At 42.5% G+C, this 13,664-nt stretch overlaps 1 protein-coding gene across 4 annotated transcripts in view; it reads left to right on the plus strand.

The window, feature by feature from the left end:
* Positions 1-13,664, plus strand: part of DENND1B (DENN domain containing 1B) — a 213,106-nt gene that overhangs the window by 114,318 nt on the left and 85,124 nt on the right. The window lies entirely within an intron of this gene.

Below are 13,664 nucleotides of genomic sequence, written 5' to 3' on the forward strand. Positions count from 1 at the left end.
GCCGTGGGCCTCCGTGGGCCGGGCCTGCTCGCTGTGCCCCCACGACGGTGGCTGCGCGCCTTCTGGCGTCTGGTCTTGCTCCGGCTCTTCAGGTGCAGAAGTGTGATTTACAAAAGCCCTCGTAGGTGCATTAAGTCAGGTTAATTATTTTTTCTTATTGGAAGATGAGGGTTTTTTTTCTTTCTAATTCTCGAGTTCATTTTAGTGCCTTGTACCATGTAAAGAATTCTTAAGAGCTATTATGAGATCTTTATTATTCACTTGTGGCTTTTTCCATTGGAGCTACTTGAAAGAAATCAAGGGGCCGTGATAATGGCTTCTATCCCAACCTGGTAATGGGCAGATTCATCTCTGCTGCCAAGTAGTGGTTTGGGAGCAGATTCTATAATAGTTCTGATCTGGAGGAGCTCTTCAGGCTGATAATAACTTAAAAGTCAAAATAGCTTTTTTTTTTTTTAATCACAGGTTTTAAGCGACTCACTAAAATGTTCTTTCGGAAAGTCTTCCTTACTGTGGTAAAGGCAGGGAGAATAGAAGGAGTTTTCTTGGGTCATAGAAAAATATTCAAAAGCATTTTGCTAGATTTCCTAATTTTTTTCTTATCGAGACATAAAAATTTTAAATCCCTATGTAAATGTAGCTTTGAGTAATGTATGAGATATTTATTAAAAACATTATTTAATGTTTCATGAACTAGCTTCCTTACAAATTTGGCTAGTTGATAAACATAAGATAATATTTTTGTGTTTTTTTCTCCTAGGGTAGAAATAAAAACCGTATTCTGTAAAGTTTTAGTGTTTAGAGTAGAACGAATTTCAGAGTTCCTCTAGGACACTTGTTTGGCACTTAACAGTGAGAAAAGGGATTTCAGACACAGTGCAGTATTGATATGCTCACTTTTCCAAGAAAATTGAAATTATATTATTTTACATATCGCAAAACACATAATGTACATTTGAAGGAGCTGATGTGGAGAAATGCTGCAGGTCTGTCAGAGGAGAAGGGCCAGTCAGCAGCACAGGTAGTTACCTGCGTTTTCTTAAAGCAATGTTAAGAAGCTCAACCTGAGTTGCTTGGTGCTTTTTATATGTTTGCTTTTCTGCTGTTTGTCACTTACCATCGAGGTGAGACTGTTCATGTTCCTCCTCCTCCTCTCTTCCTCCTCATTTGTAAGCATGATTTTTTCAGGATTTTAAGGAGTATTTCTATATAGATGCTGTCTGAAAGATGAAGGAGATTGTGCAGACTGTCTTGGGGGCCTAGGAACTAAATTCCTATCCAGATTAATTCATGTAGCAGAAGTTTATCATGCACTTACTATGGGCTCGGCACTGAGGGTTCAGCCGTCAGCAAAGTCCAAAAAGCACTCTTAGAGCTTGTATCCAACTAATGAAGCAGATGAAGAAAAGAGTAAATAAATCAGTGTTATGCTGAGTACCACGGGACAAGGGAGAAGGTGAGTGTGTGGGGGATAAAAGGTGAGGGCCAGGTTTCAGTTTTGTGCAGGGTGGTCAGGGAAGGCCTCTCCAGGGAGGGCCAGGTTTCAGTTTTCTGCAGGGTGGTCAGGGAAGGCCTCTCCAGGGAGGCAGTGTTTCAGCAGAGGTCTGAAGAGTGGGTGGGAGTGAGCTGTATGAATGAGTGTGTAAGCTGGTCTGTGTAGGAACGTGTTAGAAATAAACCTGATAGAAGACAGTATGGAGGTTCCTCAAGAAACTAAAAATAGAACTACCATACGATCCAGCAATGCCACTGCTGGGTATTTATCTGAAGAAAATGAAAACACTAATTCAAAAAGATATATGCACCCCTATGTTCACTACAGCATTGTCCACAATAACCAAGATATGGAAGCAGCCTGAGTGTCCATCAATAGAAGAATGGATAAATGCGATGTGAGATATATATATATATATATATATTCATATATATATAATATATATGAAAAGGAATATTATTCAGCCATAAAAAAGAATGAGATTTTGCCATTTGCAACAACATGGATGGCCTGGAAGGTATTATGCTTAATGAAATAAGTCAACAGAGACAAATACTTTATGATCTCTGTATGATACTGTGGAATCTAAAAAACAAAACAGAAAAACAAACAGACTCATAGATACAGAAGACAAACAGGTGGTTGCCAGAGGTAAGAGGGGTGGGGGGATGGGCAAAAGAGGTGAGGGGATTAAGAGGTCCAAACTTCTGTTATAAAATGAATAAGCCACAGGAATGTAACATACATCATAGGGAATATAGTCAATAATACAATAACTTTGTGTGGTGACAGATGGTGGCTGGACTTAATAGTGACAATCATTCTGTAACATATAAAAATCCCAAATCACTATGTTGTACATCTGAAACGAATGAAATATTTTGGTCGGTTATACTTCAGTTAAAAAAAGAAAGAAATCTTAGTATATAAATATTTTGTGAAGTTTTTTTCATAAATATTGTGAAGTATTAGTGTTCCTCTGTTGTAATTTATAAACACCTCTTCATGGCTGGGTAACCTTTCTTCCACTTCATGTCTTTACATGTAAACTGGGAGCATGGGAGCAATAGTGGTCTTAATCTCATAGAGATGCTTTAAAGATTAATAATATATATGGTAGTCAGTATCTGCAAGTCTTGAACTCACAAGTTATCCCTCCCAAGCCCCCTTCCCCCCGTTAACCATAAGTTTGTTTTCTGTGTGAGTCTGTTTCTGTTTTGTGAATAAGTTCTTTTTTTTCTTTCTTTCTTTCTTTCTTTCTTTCTTTCTTTCTTTCTTTCTTTCTTTCTTTCTTTCTTTCTTTCTTTCTTTCTAGATTCCACATATAAGTGGTATCATATGGTGTTTTTCTTTCTCTCTCTGGCTGACTTCACTTAGAATTGAGAGTTCAAGATTTGCAGATACTAACTACTATATATAAAATAGATAAACAGCAGGTTTCTACTGTGTAGCACAGGCAACTATATGCAATATCTTGTAGTAACCTATAATGAAAAAGAATATATGTGTGTACATGTGTGACTGAAACATGATGCTGTACACCAGAAACTGACACACTGGAAATTGACTAGACTTCAGTAAAAAAGTTAAAGAATATGTATATACACACAGGTATATATGAAGTGCTTAGGATTTTATCCACATAAGAGTAAATGATTTTTAGCTATAATTTTATAATAGACTAGATCTGTAGCTTGGAGTAAAAATTGACATGCCTACCCTTTAACTTTATTTGAATTAAAAAATAAATTATTTTAATAAAGCCTTGGTATTGCTCAGGGAGTTGTTTCCTATGTTTGAGGTAAACTTAATGCCAGTTGCTTAATGATAGTTCATGAAAACTTGATGGTGATGTCACTTCTCAGTTAAGAGCTTCGTTTTGGCTCACTCTCTGGGGCAGCAAGACTGATAACAGAAACATAATTCAAGTTTGCTTTCATGAGCTCCTCATCCTTCTTATGTGGGGGAAGCTGCTTTACTTGAATCTATCTCAAAAAATACATGTGTGTACAGGCTGTAAATTCCATGCATAGTAACGTTTAAGGTCAAAGACTAGTACCACAACATAAGTTAGAAATGAACTATTTTTAGAAAGAGTTTAGTGAAATCTCTGAAACATCCAGGGAAAGAAGAGTTGAAGTGTCAGTGAACTGAGGTTTACACTACTATCCATGAAGCTTTTTACATTCTTATTTTATATACTATAAAGACTATAATGTACTTAGTATTAATGCAAGAAATTGTGTTTTACCCACTTTTTATTTTTCAAATCTATGGCCAAAGTTTTAATTATTGAAAGAAGATGTGTAAGTTATCTTCACATTCATAATTTTATTATAGTTCTAGGAATTTTGTTTGGGTTTGCTCTTTGACATTTGTAATTTTATTAGAATCATATTAGTCAACCTTGTTTATGGCCTGCTGGGTCTTAGTGATGGCACACTGGTCGAGTCAGCTAACTTGAGGGTCACTTTCTTTAGATGCTGTCTGTAGTTAAAATTATAATTCAAAATTATCTTTATAGAGATGAACTTTAGAAAAATTCGTATTCAGATACATTAGCAAAAATAAGAAGTATTGTTATATTTTTAAAATTTTAGTGGATTTTTCCTCCTTATGTTAAAATGTGGTATTTTGTTAGGACCCACTGTTATACTTGTATGTGTTTTGAGTTTAATGAATCGGGGCATCATCAGTTTTGTGTTCCTTCTGTTGATGTGTACATCGTCAAGTACACGTGGTAGGGTTCCTGGTGGTCCTGCACGAGGACACTGATTCTGTATGTGCGCAGGCAGGCCCTAGGTGTTCAAGCCCTGAGTGAATCTCAGGTCTACCAGTGGAACATCATACCAGAGCTTTGTGCATTCAAAGCAAAGGAATAAATCATGATGTTACAAGGGTGTATCAGTTGACTTATTGCTGTTTTGTGACCAGAGGTAGGGAAGGAGTGCTGTTTAAAGTCATGTCATCTGCTCTCAAAGCAGTCAGGCATGAAGCCTTGTCATGTGCCTCTGTGATCATCCCTCCCAGACGTCCTCTAACTAGTCAGCTGGGGCCGTGCGTTTCGTCTCCAACACTGGCCGGCCGGCGTCTGACAGGAGCTCCCGTCACCGTGCCCGTGATGTGTTAACCAGAGTGTGTCTCTGTGGCCCGTGGAAGCAGGTACAAGGGATGCTGTTCTCCCGAGCAGATGTCTAAGTGTTGGCTCCCATTTTGAGCAGTAATAGTAAATATCACCCTCTGAGAGTCTGTGAGCACGTCAGGTACAGAGATCTGGTTGTGTGGTCCATGTTCCTTCTGGAATACTTACAGCAGCGATGTGCACAGAGTGCCGGAATTGTGTTAAAAAATTGTAATTTCTTCCTTAGTTACAGTTGCCCCCAAGCATGTAAGCATTTCCTTCTCTCCTTAATTCCATCCAGGGCACATGCAAAAGGAAATCTTGTGATCCCCGGAAAATCAGCTATTAAAATGCAGATTTTACAGGTTTTGTTCGATGGAAGGGGAGTCCAGAGGATTTTAAGCTCTCCATCTGGATTTTGCACAGTCTTGATTCGTCTCTTACTGGTGCCACCGTATCTGCGTTTGATCTGAAACCTGAAGCCGAGATTAAGGACTGGGCAGTCGGTGAAGAACAGACTCCCCAGGTCTACTTCCCATCAGGTTACTGAGGTGTATTTCTTCCCCTCACGTTTTGAGAGCTGTGGCAGGGAGGTGCAGTTAGACACTGTCGTCAGGATTTCTAGGGAGAGAGCTGCTAGGGACAGTTTTAGGTTTTTAATTCTTTCCAAAGCCCATGGCAACCAATTACGTCCGCTGAAACTGCGGACAGGGGCTCTGCTCACCGGGGTCTTATTTGACAGGGACTCCGCCATTGTGAACATTGTGCTTCCATTTGCTGCCAAGTGAGTGTGACTAGGGTGTGGGAACAGGACCCTGGAGGTCGTCGAGGGGCACTTGGTTGGAGGATGTGTGTGGGGGCAACTTCTAAGGCAGGAAAACTGGAGACGTCTGTTATCTTCCAACTCTTGGAGTGATAAGAACTCTGTTTTTTCATAGAAATGAGTGCATAAAGGTTAGAACCATGTGCTCTGTGTGTGTGTGTGGGTGTGTACAATAAATTTGTTTAAATTGTGGGTATCAGAGGAAAAAGTGTTTAAAATAAAATTTTAACAAATTATGGTATGAAGTATGTAGTGTTCATCTGATGTCAAAAATGCCAGGGTAGAAACTTGTCTCTTTAACAAGTAAAAATGTGTCTCTTTGGTTGTCCCTTTGACACTTGTCTATTTAGCTATAAACGACAATAGTAATAATGATAGTAAAGGTTTTTTGTAAATTCAGAAGCTTATAGGTTAGAGGCTGATTTCCGTGTAGGCCTTTGTCTTTAAAAAAAAAAAAAAGATTTGTGTTCAGCTCCTTTCTACTAGAAAATTTAAATTTTCTAAAAAGTCTACGCCAAAATTGTAGCTCCTCGCGGAGAACGCGGTCGGTGCACGCTGAGCCCTTCGGCTTCGGGGGCGCCTGCCGCCGCGGACTCCGGTGAGTGTGCGCAGGCGCTCGGCCTGCCGGCCCCTGCCGCCGTCTGGTCCCGAGAGGAGGCGCACTGTCCCTTCCCACGGAAGGCGGCGTTCTGGTTCATCCGCTGCCTAGTTCCTCACTCACGTGTCTCCCGCCTCTGGCCAGACAGGGTTCTACACGCAGGCAAGACCGGGGCCACAGCCTCCGAGCAGTCCGGGTCCGGCCGGGAGAGAGAGGCTACGTAATTTGAACAACGGACGTTTAGTGTGAAGAATTTAAAACTGTAGCATGGGGTCGGAGCAACAGCGGGTGGGCCAGCGTGGAGCTAGGAGCGCGGAGCACCCCGGGGGGCACGGGCGCCGCACCGCGCACGCGGCACAGCCTCCTCCGCGCGGATCCCCTGCCCGCAGGCCCCGGGCGGCCTCGGGCTGGGCCGGCGGGCACGGCCGTGGCGCCCCGGGTCGGGGTCGGGGGGGCTGCTGGGGCGCCGCCCTGGGAAAGCGGCCCGCGGAGGGACACCGTCCCCTCGAGCGGGCTGGCCGGGCGCTGTCCCCCCTCTCGGCTCGTGCGCACCGCCCCCTGTGGCGGCGGCCCCACTGATGGGACGCCCCCCCCCCTTCCCCCGAAGTGAGAAGCGCCGAGAGTCAGTGTGTCCGTCTCCCCACGTCAGTCACGGCCACATTTGATTTTCCGTTAACCACTGACAACACGCACGGAGCCTGAAGACGAGGGCGGAGGGAAGGAAAACGGTTAGCGCGGGGACGCACGAGAGGAGAGTCAGACCCGCGCGGGGCCCGCGGCCCTCGTGTCTGCAGCTGACCGAGAGGCCGTGGCCGGTGCTTAGACTTCTTTCTGTCACTTTCCCCTCCGGGTTCCCCTCCCTGCAGCCGGAACCTCGGCTGTGCGGGTCTCTCAACCTGGTGCAACGATAGACGCTTTCGTTCCCGAAGGTCTGGATTCTTAATGGTTGTGCCTTTTTTCTGGATTGGTGTGTTTTCCCACTAACCTTTACTGCCCGGCCTGGAGCACCAAGGGGTCCCCCAGAGAATTCCCTGGCTCCAGACACATTTTTCCCTGCGTCCATTTGCCTTTGGTTATTGAGGTCAGTCTTGCCAGCCAGTAGATTGACCCCAGGCTTTAGCCTGCTGCTGGAGTGGCACTAAGGGCCTTGGAAGGGCCAGGTGGCCCTCGTCTTCCAGGTGAGGGGGACGCACGCCCTGTCGGGCGGTAAGATCTCCAAACCAGAGGGCTCTGAACTGCCGGGACCGGACGTGGGACTCCTGCAGGTGGGACGTTAAATGTGAGAATGCTAGGGCCAGGGCCACACCCTCTTCCCCGCGCGCCTGATTTCTGGTCCCTTGGGTTCTGTCTGTGGGAGAAACAACACTTTGAAGTGGTTTCTGATTCCAAGCATATCCAGCATCATGTAAAGCAGAGCCCCACCCTTTCAGGAGGCTGTTTCCCACCTGGTGCCATAACTGAATCTTCGGGAAGCTGGTCCACCTCTCCATTAGGCCCATGGCTTCTAGGTTCTGAGTGTAGGTGAGAGCAGTTAAGTTCGTAGACATGAACCCATGCTTGACTTTGCCGTTAAAAAGAACACCGTGCTGATGGATGTGTTGTTCCACAGCACTGGTGGGAGGATCGTGGGCAGAGAAGACAGGTCCTTGCCCAGAATATTTACTCCAGGGAGGATGACCCTCTGGCTCCCTGCAGGAAGAGGCTCAGTGCAGTTCACCTGCCCCGAGGTAGCTTAGCTGCCTGCCCTGGGAGGTGTCTCGCTAGAAGCCTTCTGCTGCAGAACCACCTGAAGGAGATTCCTGGTGTTACTGCCAGGTGCTCCTGACCGCTGTGTGTGACAAGAGCCAGGCTCCGGAACAGGTCCCGCAGGAGCCGGCCTCAGAGCACAGAAACCGGGAGCCCCCTCCCTTCCTCCCGCAGTGTGTCTCTAGTGTCCTCTACTGATCCAGCTCCTCCGCCCTCCGTCTGGGAATAGAAAGCATGCTTCCAGGGCCCAGAGTCACAGTTGCAGAGAGGTAGCAAAGAGTGGGTTTGGAGCTGAGAGGCAATACTTTGAAGGCACCACCTCCCTGAATCTGATATTTTATTGTGATTTACTAGAGTGATAAAGGAATGTTATGGAAAGAGTTAAAAACTTGAGAAGAAAAACCAGACTCTTTTTTGAAGGAGCAATTTGACATTTCCAAACATAGGGTATAAGGGTATTGATTTATTCATTTGTGTATTGTTAAATACCATTTGCCAGATATTTGGAATTTCAACATTAACGTATGGTTCTCTAGAATCATAAATATAAATTATAAATTATATAGTGCCCATCAAGGCCAAGGTACCCAGAACTCTGATATAGGAGGGGAGGAGGGAGGATGGCAGATTAAAGAGTTGACCTCAGTATCACACTGGTTCTTGAAGGGAATTTGTGTTTTGTCTAGAAAACATTAACTTGTTTCATGTGTGCATGTAGAGACAGTGATGGAAATCATGCTACAGAATCTAGTTGGAGAGAGAAGCCGTGGCCATGTTGTAAAAACTCACGTTTGCTAAATGAAGGGGTCTGGACTTTATCCAACAGATTGTAGGCAGACAAATGAGGTACATGATACAGGCAGTTTTGTTTTGGGGCAGATAACACTGGGGGCGTTGTAAAGGAAACACATGGAATAGGGAAATGCTGACTGACAGGCATCTAGTTAAACGGAAGGTGCAGTAATTAAAACAAGAGATGACCAGCTCCTCAGCTAGACAGTGACCATGAAAGGTAGATGAAATTGGATTTTAGAAACTTTGCTAATACGGAAATGTCTGTTGGATGTAGAGTCTGCTTAAAAGTAGGTAGAGAGGAGGGAGAAGTTTAGAATGACACACCAAGGACAAACCTCCGCCAGGTGTTTGCTTAGTATCTGCCCCGCATGTAATGGGGCAGGGCTTGCTGTCATTTCTGACTAGTCAATTGCAACTTTGTAACTATATATATACATACACATACGTACAGATGCATGCGTGCATCTGTATATAGATGTACGGATTTACATGCATTTGATATGTATGCTAAATATCCATATATGTATATTAAGTGTATATGGGAATATTGCATACAGTTTTAATATTACAGCATGCCATATATAATTATTCATTCTCATTTAATTACATGTAATTTACAAGTTGTTAGGGTCACTCAAGTCCACTTATCAAGACTTAGAAAGTCCTTTGGGACTGCTGTGCACTTGTGCTTGTCTCTGTTTTAGTTGCTAATGGTTTGTTACCAGTTTTGTTTTGTTTCTGGTGAGAGATATTTTAAGTTACGACTTTCAAAGTTGCCTAATAGTTAAAAAGTAGGTTCAGCCAATTGGATTTTACTTACTAGTTATTTGAAATGTGTTGCCAAATATGGTAGTAGAGTGATTATATCAATAATATCTTTTAAAGTAGAGATTTGTGGTTCAGTCCTGACTTTCAACTAAAAAACTGGATATCTTTGTATAAGCCATTTTTTCTTATATCCTGAAGTTTATTTTATAAAAAGTTAAAGAATTGAACAAGAATGATCTCTAAGGTTCTTTCTAATTGTTAAATGTAATGTTTATTTCTTAAATAATTGCCTAAATTATGCAGTGAATATATAATTCACATGAACTTCCTAATTTATAGTCCTTGAGAAACTGGGGTCTAGAAGTCTGTGTGGAGAGGAGACAGGTACAGCCGAGCTGTGCTGCAGGATTACACTGCTGAGTTCTGGGGGAGGGTGGGTGGGCCTCGCCCTGGGGCAGCAAGACTGCTGTTGGATTGACTTCATGAGTACGAACTAGAGAGCAGTAGATCTGGTTGGGGGGAGGGTAGCAGAGGGGAGCACGTGTGTTTGAGGGCATGGGCGCTCATGTGTAACGTGACAGCTGCAGAAAGTCAGCGTTGAGGTGGGATGGACGTGACAGTCGTGGTGGCATGTGGGGGCGACAAGAGTGTGCACTCCTTAAGGGCAGACGGTTTGTCCCTTTTTTTCATTGTCGTATCTTCAGCACCAGCCTGAGACACATTTGGTGTCGCACGTACCAGTTCTGTGATCTTGGGCGATTGGTTTAACTTTGCCTTGGTTTCCCTGTCTGTGAAGTGAATGAAAGAATGAGGACATGAAAGAAATAAGCCAGCAAGAAAACACTAGAATTGTTCAGCGTGGGAGAACTAATAACCCAGGGACCAAATGTGAGATGAACAGAACTTTCCAGAGGACGTGGGTAAGGTGCACAGAGGTCAGGATGAACTTTCAGTCATGAAGTAGCAGAATTTATATCCTAAAAGGATAAAGAAAGAAAATGAAATATAAGATAATATTTTAGTGTAAAAAAGCATTAAAAAAGAAAAATGTACGAAATATCTTTTTTTCATTATATAAAGTTGCTGTTTTTCTAAAAATTTCTTTATAATTGTCATTTAATTTGACTGCAAGAGTTTTGCTCAAGTAAGAATATTTTGTAGTTGGGATAACGTTGTAGTTTTCAAGTGCCCTGCTGCTTCCTTTTTTGGCCTAAACTTTTAAATGTGAATGTAAGTTAAGTGTGTATAAGCAGATGATTTCTTTATGGTTTCCACCAATTTTTTTTTCATTCCATGAGGAATTTATCACATTCCAAACTGCAGCAATTTATTTTGTATACCTGTAGTTATTTATAGTGCTTAAATTTCTGATAAGTATTGATCCAGTTAAAAATCAAATGAAGTCTCAATATTTCTTGAATTTTGTGCGTAATACATTCTTAGGGGCCATAACTGTGCCCTTCAGTAAGTCACACAGAACTCTAGTTGAGGGTGTAGCACTTCTGCATAGAAGCGAGGCGCGATCTGCGGAGGAGTACAGAGCTGGAATGGTGGGGCAGCGATGTGTGGGGGGAGATCTTTCCTTGTAAAGTGTGTGAATCAATCCGTTGTGGTCAGCACACTGGATGGATCGTTTTTCTGTCTCCTTGGGAATCTAATGTGTTTTTTTCCCTCTCAAAATACATGTCTATTTAATTGCTTAAAACATGTGTAGTTTTATTAGTAGGCGGATGTCCTCCAATAAATATGTAGATTAACTTTAAGAAAAAGGTGTAAGTGAGGTTTCACATCACAAAGGCAAAGAGCTTGGGTTTGGCTTCCAACTAAATATAATTGCAGATGCAGATTGAGATGATGGTTTGTAGAGCTTTTGTCAATTATCTTATGTTTTTGACATTTTTGAGGGAACCTGTTCTGTCGCTTTCCTGATGAAGTTCCAGACTGTGATGCCTGAGGAAGGGTTTGTAAATTGTATCTCTATCATAGACCCTGCAGTTTTCATATAAAGGTCAACTGTTCTTATTTGTCTGTTCAAAGACTCATTCTCCACTATATAATTAGGGTAAAATATTTTCAGCCAGTATATATTATTCAAAGCCTTATAATGATGGCAGTTTTGAATCTTTGTATATTAAAGGCAGGTTAAAATAATGGTTACTGTACTCTGGAGCCTGCTGGGATTAGAGTCCTGGCTTTGCCATTTGCTGGTTGCATGATCTCAGGCGATTGGTTTAGCTTTGCTGCAGCGTCCTGGTCTGTAAATGGGGAATAATGATAATAGTACCTATTTTATAAGGTTGTTGGAGGATTAAATCTGTGCATATCGAGTGCTGAGAATAGTGCCTGGCACGGGGCTAGCATCAGAGGGACGTTTGCTGTTGTAACTGTCATCAGTGACAGCGTCTCCGTTGGACCTGTGGCCTGGGACTGGACTGCACATTCCAGGTGCCTTCAATCCATGACTGAGTTCGCTGTTAGACCAACCTTTATTGCCAGGTTTCTCCCTCGGACTTCACAGGCCCCAGTTCTTGTCTCTTTCACACGGTGTGCACATGTAATTACCTTACAATTGTAGTGTGTGGGAAATTAATATCACAGTGATTTTTATTTTGTATTAGTCAATACTTAATGGGACTTTATCAGCTCAACATACTGAGTGTGCTTTATGAAGTTATACATGCATTAGAATAGTCCTGTACCACTTAACAAAGATGGTAGGGATATCCTTTGCGTAAATCTTTATTTGGTACATTTTTTTTCTCTGAAAATGTATAGCAGTGTGTTTGTTCAGTTTCAAGGATGTAATGCCAGGCGTATGTTCCACCCCAAATACTGAGACTCTTTCTCCGCCTGCTCCGCTTTTGTGAAAACAGCGGTGGTATTAGAGAGGCAGCCGACAGGAGGCTGGAAGAGTGATGCCGAGTTCTGGCCCTGTTATGAACCAGACGTAGAATCTTGGGTAATTCTAATCCAAAGAAATATGGTTGTCATTTCCCTTTGAGTTTAAATATTCAATATATCATAGATAACCTAAAAGTAAGAAGATTCTTCTTCTTATTTGGCTTATAAATGGATCTCTTTTTTTTTAATTGAAGTATAGTTGGTTTACAACATTATATTAGTTTCAGATGTACAGCATAGTGGTTCAATATTTTTATAGAGTGTAGTCCATTTGATCTCATTTCTTTGTAGTACTTTATTGTGCAAACGGATCTCCTGAAATATGTCATTTATTTTCCTTAATTTGCATGGATCTGGAAATGTTCTAGGTAAATGGATTGCTGTGACAGCTAGCACTCTCTTCAGAGATGTGAACTGATCTCATCCAGAATGAAATCTAAGGTCTTCTCTGAGTCCCAGGAGACTCTCCAGCCCCGACCCCGCTTCCCTGTCGGAACCTCATCTCCCTCTGTTCCCCCATTTCCTCGAGTCTAATCAGCTGGCCTCCCCGCTACTCTGGGAAGATGCCAAGCACACGCCCACCTCCGGACCTCTGAATGCAGTGTTTCGTCTGCCTGGGACGCCCTTCTGCAGGTCCTAGGCAGTTCGCTCCCTTATTTCAGCACCTTCTCAGTTCAGATGTGGCTACCTGAGTTTGTCTCTACTCCTCCCCTCTGTCAGTCTCTGTCCTCTCACTCTGCTCTAGGTTTCTTTGTAGAATTTACCTCTGACTGACATAATGTGCATTTCACTTGTTTACTGTTTGCTTTCCTCACTGATATGTAGGCTACATGAAAACAGAGGCTTGTTCTTGTGTTCCTGTTGCCTAGTTGAGATTTATGATAGCACAGAGCAGATGCTCAAAAACTTTGTTGAATTAAGCAAGTAAATGCTTATAGTAATTCCAGTTGTACAATTACCTAATGTGCTTTAAAGCTTTTAGAGGTTATCTTTAGATATAATTTGAAGGTGGGTCTGAATTATAGTCCAATTAAAATGCTCCATTAACCCCTAGCGTGGAAAAAACAACTCTTAACTGTTACTGAAAATATAGAATGTTAGAATTGATCTGATCTAAGAATAAAGAATGTTGGATCTCTCAGAGACAGTGTCTTCAGATCATCCAGTGTATATTTCTTGTTTTAAGGGCCAGGAAACTGAGATCTGGTTATGTTTGCAGATGTGCCAGAGTCCAGAGTCATGCACCTTTAGTGGCAGCGCCTTAGTTTGCCTGAGATACACTTCATTGTTGTTACCTTATACAACTTACGTATAACTCTGTTTAATTTTCTAGTAGGTTTATTTTTTATTAATTGTATTTTTTTACTGGCAACTTTACTATCTGCCCTACAGAGTATGTGCTATAACAGTATTGCCT

This window comes from Camelus bactrianus, chromosome 23, assembly GCF_048773025.1.
Source record: "Camelus bactrianus isolate YW-2024 breed Bactrian camel chromosome 23, ASM4877302v1, whole genome shotgun sequence".
Classification (NCBI taxonomy): domain Eukaryota; kingdom Metazoa; phylum Chordata; class Mammalia; order Artiodactyla; family Camelidae; genus Camelus; species Camelus bactrianus.